Source organism: Synchiropus splendidus, chromosome 1 (genome assembly GCF_027744825.2).
Source record: "Synchiropus splendidus isolate RoL2022-P1 chromosome 1, RoL_Sspl_1.0, whole genome shotgun sequence".
In the NCBI taxonomy this organism is placed as follows: domain Eukaryota; kingdom Metazoa; phylum Chordata; class Actinopteri; order Syngnathiformes; family Callionymidae; genus Synchiropus; species Synchiropus splendidus.
This window is the reverse complement of record NC_071334.1, coordinates 36,709,163-36,717,803: the sequence shown is the minus strand read 5'-3', so window position 1 is coordinate 36,717,803 and position 8,641 is coordinate 36,709,163.

Genomic DNA, 8,641 nt, shown 5'->3' with positions numbered 1-8,641 from the left:
CCTTTCACTTAAGGGTCTCCAATTTGTACATCAGGTATGAACTCTATTTCTGGAGGTAGCTCCCTTTGCCATAGAAACTGCGGTCCTGAAAACCAGCCTGAAGTAACGAGTTGGTCTGCAGTGGAGCCCCGGGAGGCGAGGTCAGCAGGGTTTTCTTCCGACGATATGTATCGCCATTGCTGCGGGGTGGTCATGAGGCGTATTTTCTGTACTCTGTTTGAGACAAATGTATGAAAACGTCGAGCCTCATTGTTGATGTAACCCAAGACGACTTTGGAATCCGTCCAAAAGTACTCCTCAGCTCCCTCAAGATCAAGTTCTTCCTTCAATATGTGACTGATTGAAACTGCACAACAACTGCTGCAGTCAGTTCTAGTCTGGGGACCGTTACAACTTTGATTGGCGCAACTCTGGACTTGGCCATAATCAGAGTACAGTGGACATCTCCTGCATCATTTAACAGTCGTAGGTATGAACATTGGCCATACCCATATGTGCTAGCATCAGAAAAGTGATGTAGCTCTCTTTTTACTGTGTGTCCAAAGTCAGAGGGAATGAAACAACGAGCAACTGAGATTGAATTCAGTCTATTCAGCTCACCTTTCCATTGTTCCCACGTAGCTTGTAGTGGGCTGACAAGTGGTTCATCCCAGCTAATTCCACGTTTACAAGTCTCCTGAAGCACTCTTTTTCCAACAAGCAAGACTGGAGCGATTAGACCAAGTGGGTCGTAAACTGAGGCAACTGTGGACAGTATCCCACGCCGTGATTCAGGTTGTCCTTTCAGGTAGTTTTGAAATCTCAAAGTGTCAGACTCAGGGTGCCAATGTATCCCCAGAGCTCGTTCTGTTTTGGGCTCATTGAGATTCAAATCAAGATCTTGTAAGTGAATGGCACATTCAGACTGTGGTAAACTTTCAAGAACAAGCTTGCTGTTGGACACAAATTTATGGAGTCTTAGACCACCTAAAGCACACAGTTGTGTTGCCTCCTGTGCAAGCTGAACAGCTTGGCTCGCATCTGCTACACTTGTAACACCATCGTCAACATAAAAGTCTTTCATGATATACTGTGATCCAAGAGGAAACTGACCTTGGTTCTCTTTTGCCAGATGTTTGAGTCCGTAGTTGGCACATCCAGGCGATGATGCTGCACCAAAGAGATGGACCTTCATTCTGTATTCGGAAGGCTCTGCTGTAAGATCTCCATTTTTCCACCAAAGGAAACGTAGGTAGTCTCTGTCAGGTTCAGGCACATGAAACTCGAAGAAGATGTTCATTGAGGCTTGTTCCTTGGTATCTTGCAGAACAGTCGAAGACCACACGGAGCTTACTTGGTTTTTTGGTGTGATAAACTCCATGGTATGGAATGTACCACCTTTCTCCTTCCTTTCCACCTTGGTGCACTTCTTCTGCATCACCTCTGTCAATGACTTCACTCATGAACTTCACATAATGTTCTTTGTACATTTCATCCCTCAGCAATTTCTTTTTCAGGTGGCCTAGTCGCACGACTGCAAGTTGTCTGTTGTTCGGGAGATGTGGTCTTTCCTTAAATGGTAGCGGCATTTCATAATGTCCTTGATCATTTTTGCTGATGTTTTCCCTCATTATATTGAGAAAGAGAATGTCCTCTTGAGAGAACGAATTTTCACTCTTGTCTGTGTCCTTGAAATCAGACTCCAGAACCTTAATAACATCTAGTGGTGTCACCGGGGGAAGTTCCTTGACAGCAACTCTGTGGCAAATGCTGTTGATGCCAGATTTGTTAGGGAATGATGAACCACCAACAACACTCCAACCCAAATCAGTTCGAACTGCGTAAGGCTCATTATCGCCTCCCAGAATTACTTGTCGTGGTGCTAGCGCTTGAGAGCAGTTGTAGCCGATTAGAAGACCAACGTCACATTTTAGTGGTGGTGGAATCTCTTGAGCGATTTGTTGAAGATGGTTCCACTGTCTTGCCGTTTCACACGTAGGAATGTGTGCTCGACTAATTGGAATGCAGTCTCGGCTGTAAGCTGGTGGTAGATCGATGTAGGTTGATGAATTATAGCCTCGCACTCTGAGACCCGTAATCCTTTCACTATTCATTACCTCATCTCTCCCCATCATTGTTGTCATCTTTAACTTTACAGGCTGTGTCTCTGCTTGAAGACTATGACCGACCTCTTCATCAATGAAGACAGTGTCACCTTGAGTGTCCAGAAGAGCATAAACTAGCTTCTCTGTAACTGGATTGTGGCTTAAAGAGATCCAAACTGGAACAATCATGGATGTGTGGATCGATGAGTCTTCAGTTCTTGTGTGCAGAGACTGTGTTGTTGCCGTTTCCATGTCCGGTTGGGGTGACACTAGCCTTGGTTTCCCATTGCAGAAGTTGTCATCATGGAGCTGAGTTGGATGTCTTCCTTTACAGTTGTCGCAGATATGTTTGTGGTGGCACTCCTTCGCACTGTGTCCAGGCTTTAGACAACCAAAACAGAGACGTTTGTCTTTCACAAATTCTCGCCTTTCATCTAGTGAGGTGCGTCTGAAGTTTGGACATCGGTGTAGACGATGGCTAATACTGAGACAGAACATGCACAGAGGGTTTGCATTTGTTTTTGAAGGTGGATGAGTTTCCGTGGAGGTCTGTGTATGGAGAACATTGGACCTGTTTCTTCTCTCTTTTGATGGAAGTTTGTCTGCATGCGTCTCACTTGAATTCAGTGCGTGAAAGGAAGTTATGGGATTACACGCAATCTCAGCTTCCATATGCATGAATGAGACAAATTGCTTGAATTCTGGAAATTCCTGCCTTTCATTGATCACCTGAGTGACATGTCGGTTCCAGCGTGATGCGGCCCAATCTGGTAGTTTCTTGACTAATTTTTGATTCTCCTCACAATCATTTAATATGTTTAAACCCTTGACATGAGGAATGGCTTCCAGACATGTTTGGAGAAAGTCTGCTAATGCTCTGAATCCTCCTGCATCTTTGGGCTGGAGTTTTGGCCAGTTTTTCAGTTTTTCTCTGATTGCTCTTTGAATAGTAAAGGGCTGACCGTACCTGTGGTTGAGACGAAGCCAGGCATCCTTATATGCATCATCATCATCTCTGTAGAAAATGCCTTCCAGTGTTTTTCGAGCTTCACCACTGACGTATCTTCTCAGATAGTGAAGTTTTTCGGCTGATGAAATATTCCTGTCAATGAGAGATACGAATGAGGCCTTCCATTCATTGAACTGTATCGGGTCGCCAGAGAAAACGGTAGGTTCAGGCATTGGTAGCCGGTTCAGGGCGATGCTGTCTTGTAGTGCTTGAGCCAGAAATGACACATCTGCGGGCGGAGGAGGTGAAGCTGGAGGAGCTTTAGAGTGGTGCTGGCCTGGTGTTGATTGTACAGGACGTTCAGGAAACACTCTCTCATACATTTTAGTTTCGTAATCATAGGAGTGTACGTTGACTTCTTGATTGTACACTTCCAATCTTGCTCTTGCAGCCCTTATGTCAGCCTCTGCTTTAAGTCTGTCTAACTCGCCTTTCTGATTTAGCAGTTCTCTTTTCTGTTGTTCTTCCAAACGTTGTATTCTTTGTCTTTGCATTTCCTCCTTTAATTTCCCTTCATACTCAGCTTCCTTGGCTGCAAGTTCTGCTGCAGCTTCTGTTCTTTTGGCTGCTAGAATGGAACTTTGACTTGAACTGCTTGAGTGTAGATTGGAGGGTGACACTGTTGAACCATAAATTGAGTGAGCGTAATCACATTTTGAAAGCTCATGAAGGCGGTGCTTCACAGTTTCTGGATCGTAATCTCCGTCTAGGCCAACAAGTCGTTCCTGAGCTATCTTCATAATGTCCCTTGTGACGGCTTCACATGCATCAACACGCCGTCTCGTTTCATTGCTTGGAGAAATATATTTCCTTATCTTAATATAGATGTTATCAACATCTTCCTTACATTTCTCCAGGTTGTCAATGAGTGACACTATTTCACTTTCATCCAAGTCTGACTTCAATTGCTTCCGAGCTGATCTTGCCTCCATCTTCCATTTTTCATACAGCTGAATTAGCCTTCTTTCCCTTTTTTGAGTTTCCTCCTCTTGATATTCACGCATCCTTTCCGTGGGAATCTTCGGACGACAGGATCGACGAATTTCACCGTTTTCATCAAGATCCCCGTTTTGTATGTCCATTGCTATGTCATCAGAAGTTTCCATTTAGATGGGTATGTCGTGAATTTTCACAGGGAAGCATCAAATCCTCTCGTTCATGCACGTCGGAGATGCGGGTAAGCTCTTACTGTGGCGTCTTTGACTGGCGGTGCCTGGTGCCTGCAGTGTGCCACAAATATTTGAGCATCTGAAGGTTAATCCTCCTGCTTGATCTAGAGACATCTGGCCATGCCTAGTTTTACTGTGCTCCCTGCTGTAGGACAAATATTAACATCACAAAGAATCTGTGGATTGGACCATTGAAGACAGTATGTAGTGTCTCCAGCTGTATCTGACAATCTCTTTTTAACCAGCGCTTTTGTTCATTGTGATGTTCTGAATAGGCTGACAGAATTCTTTTGGGATGCTATTGCAGATGCACAGAGCTGGAACTCGTCTGGGCATGTCCACCTCTTACATTGTGCCTGTGAAGAACTACTTCTCAGAGTTGTCCACTAGCCTGAACACCGACATACTTCTGCTGAAAGCAGTGGACCACATCCTGCAGTACGTGGAGCTTTATCTCAAGGACAACTGTGTGAGAAAGCAGGAGGCCAACGCTGTTGGGGAAAAAAAAGTTTTGACTGTTTTAAAGTCTATGACACGCCCACATTCCAAATGTATCTGCAAAATTGATCATTTTCATAAAAATTAACACCTGTGTTCAGATGGTTAAATCAGTGTTTTTCAACCTTTTTTGAGCCACAGCACATTTTTTACATTGGAAAAATTTTGTGGCACACCACTAACCAAAAATGTTACAAAATGACACTCTGTATAGTATATTTAATTACAATATAATTTCTCAATTTATTTATACTCAGTCAGTGTGAAACCTGGGCCTGTCCACCTCTTACATTGTGCCTGTGAAGAACTACTTCTCAGAGTTGTCCACTAGCCTGAACACCGACATACTTCTGCTGAAAGCAGTGGACCACATCCTGCAGTACGTGGAGCTTTATCTCAAGGACAGCTGTGTGAGAAAGCAGGAGGCCAACGCTGTTGGGGAAAAAAAGGTTTTGACTGTTTTAAAGTCTATGACACGCCCACATTCCAAATGTATCTGCAAAATTGATCATTTTCATAAAAATTAACACCTGTGTTCAGATGGTTAAATCAGTGTTTTTCAACCTTTTTTGAGCCACAGCACATTTTTTACATTGGAAAAATTTTGTGGCACACCACTAACCAAAAATGTTACAAAATGACACTCTGTATAGTATATTTAATTACAATATAATTTCTCAATTTATTTATACTCAGTCAGTGTGAAACCTGGGCCTGTTTAGATGAACACAAAGCCGATATCCTGGCAGGAATAGAAGAAAGACACACACGAAGCTCTTCTTCAACAGCTCAGGTGCATCACTAATTCTCTTGGAGATACGAGGCAATCAGCTACGTGTTGCCACACGGACAAATATTACATTACTCTGCCAGCCTTTAGAGCACGGACACTGGACAATGACATAATATTTGCAGAAAATTATTAATAAATGTTAATTTAAAAAAAAAAGTGATATTGGATAATTTCTCACGGCACACCTGACGATCTCTCACGGCACACTAGTGTGCCGCGGCACAGTGGTTGAAAATCACTGGGTTAAATGTTTATTGACGAGACAATAATGCAATGGTTCTTCAATAGATCAGGAGGATCAGGGTCGGCACTTTTGCTGCTGACTGAGGCAGAGCTGCAAAATCAACCATACAACAAAGTATCAACTGACCAATATTACAAATGCATTCTGTAAATAAATGAGTCGCTGAAAGAGACTGCTGCATGTGCATCGCAAGTGTTGAATAAACATTGAAATGCTGAATCGCGTAAACTATGGATCTGAAATGCCGCATAGTTCCAAGATTGGGAAACATAGACCTTGTCTAACGGCTATTTTGTGAACCATTTTTTTCACCTTACACTCGGGGATCTCAAACAGATTGGTATCCATGTGGTTGAGGAAAAAAAAAATTGCTCAAGGTTTGTCCACAGATGCAGTACAAGTGTGTGGAACCCAGCTTGGTGGAGCTGCAGGTGCAGAACAAAGCTAAGGGTCGCAAGTGCAAATTCAATACCCTGTGTTTAGAAGTCTATTTTGAATGCATTTTATAACTAACTGCAGCTGGCTGAAACAATGACAAACATTTAAATTTGACATTGAACCATAACTAATTTAACTTTTTGCCAACAGCTCTCATGGGTTATTTTGTTTGTTTCCAGCCTGTCCACTGCTGACTTTTTAGGGATGGGGATGATGGTGGAGGTTTTGAGGCAGGGTGGGACAATGGACATTGATAGGGACAGGTTGAAGATTTCAGTGAAAACTCCACTCAACTGGTCAGCACATGCTCTGAGTACCTTGCCTGGTACTCCGTCGGGGCCGGCCGCCTTCCTGGGGTTCACTGACCTTAGCACACGTCTCACGTCATGCTCCTGAAGCGTCAGTGTGTCTGTGCCGGGGGTGGGTGGGAGCTGTGTGTCAGCTGAGGGCCTGGCCGTCTCAAAGCGGGCAAAAAAGTGGTTGAGCTCTTCTGCCAGCGAGATGTCCGTCCTAGCTGTTTCATGGTTGCTGCTTCTGAAGTTGGTTATGTGATTCAATCCCTGCCACATCCTTCTCGGGTTGTTGTCAGTGAAGTGATCTTCAATCCTCCTCTTGTAGGCTGCCTTGGCTTCCCTGATGCCTCTCTTCAGGTCTGCCCTGGCTGCTCTATATGCTGCCCCATCTCCTGACTTGAAGGCAGTGTTGCGGTGTTTCAGGAGGGAATGCACTTCGCTGTTCATCCAGGGTTTCTGGTTAGGAAACAACCTGACCCTCTTGTTGACGGTGACAGTGTCAACACAGTTCCTGATGTAGGAGAGTACAGTGTCTGTGTACTCCTGGAGGTCATGGCTGGAGAATATGTCCCAAGGAGTTGTGGAGAAGCAGTCTTGCAGCTGAGAGAGTGCTCCTTCAGGCCAGGTTCTTATTGTCTTTGACCGAGGCTTTGTTTGCCTCAGCAGGGGGGTGTAAGTGGGGGTGATGGACATGCAAAGGTGATCAGATCCGGCCAGGTGGGGGAGGGGTGCTGCTTTGTAAGCATGCCTGATGTTGGAGTAGACATGATCCAAAATATTTTCCCCTCTTGTAGCAAATTTCACAAACTGGGTGAACTTAGGGAGCACAGTCTTTAGGCATGCCTGGTTGAAGTCACCGGCAACAATAACAACCCCGTCGGGATGGGCGAGCTGTTGTTAGCATGCGGTGGGATGTAAACAGCGATCGCAATAACGACTGTGAACTCCCTCGGGAGATAGAAGGGTCTGCACGAGACAGCCAGAACCTCTAAATCAGGAGAACAGTGTGTCTCAATGATCCTGCTGTTACAGCACCACTCGATGTTCACGTAAACACAGAGCCCCCCTCCTCTGCTCTTACCGGAGTCTCTGTTCCTATCGTGCCGGTGTGGCGTGCGTCCTGCGAGCTCGACTGCAGCGTCCGGGATCAGCGGGTTTAGCCACGTCTCCGTGATGAATATAATACTGCAGTTCCGTACGAAACTCGTAGTTGCCAGCTGTAGCTCCAATTCGTCAATTTTGTGGGTGATGGATCTGGCGTTAGAGAGGAAGAGGCTCGGCAGTGCTGGTCGATGTGGTTGTTTACGTAGCCTCGCATCGGAGCCCGACCGGCATCCCCTCTTTTGCTTCCTCTCTCTCCGCCGCCTTTTGCGCCTGCTGGGCGGGCTGACCATCCACGGAGACCCCGGTGGTCTCGCTATGTCCGTAGGTATGTTTTGTGTCCTTTGGTATTCGCTAGTAACACAGAGATTGTGTCGGAAACCCAGGTCGATTAGGCTCTGGCGACTGTAAGTGGTAAAGGCGTCGCATATGTCAAAAAGTACACTCAAGGAAAGTACTAAAAACAATAAAAATAAGCACCAAGTTGGAGAGCTACGCGCCGCTGCACCCGTGGGTGCCGCCATCTTTTTTGTTCTTAGCCTTGGGATATGATGAGAGCGACACCAGGCACTGCTATGAGGTGGATCCGAAGACTCAAGATGGTTCCCGCTTGATCTTCTCATGCGCTTCATGGCATCCGCCGCTCGACGCATGGTGGTTGACCTCCCTCCACCGCCAGCACAAGAACCATCCCTCTTCCCTGACGGCCTGCTGGCAATGGATGTCGAGACTCCACGCTGGACTAGGCTACATGACTGCCCACAGCTTGAGGAAATCTGGAACTATTCCCGACGCGAGCCTGACACTCCCCTGGCACTAGGACCACCTGTGCCAGGTGGAGGGCTTGGCTTGGCTTGGCGGTCACTTTGGGAGCCTTCACACCACCTCCACATGAGGGTGTGTCACAGGCTTTCCTCCAAATCCTGTGTACAGTGAGGGCTCTGGATGGCTACCTAAGAAAGGTGAAAGATTGAAGAAAGTGAGAGAGTCCCCTTATTTGCTATGCTGGCTG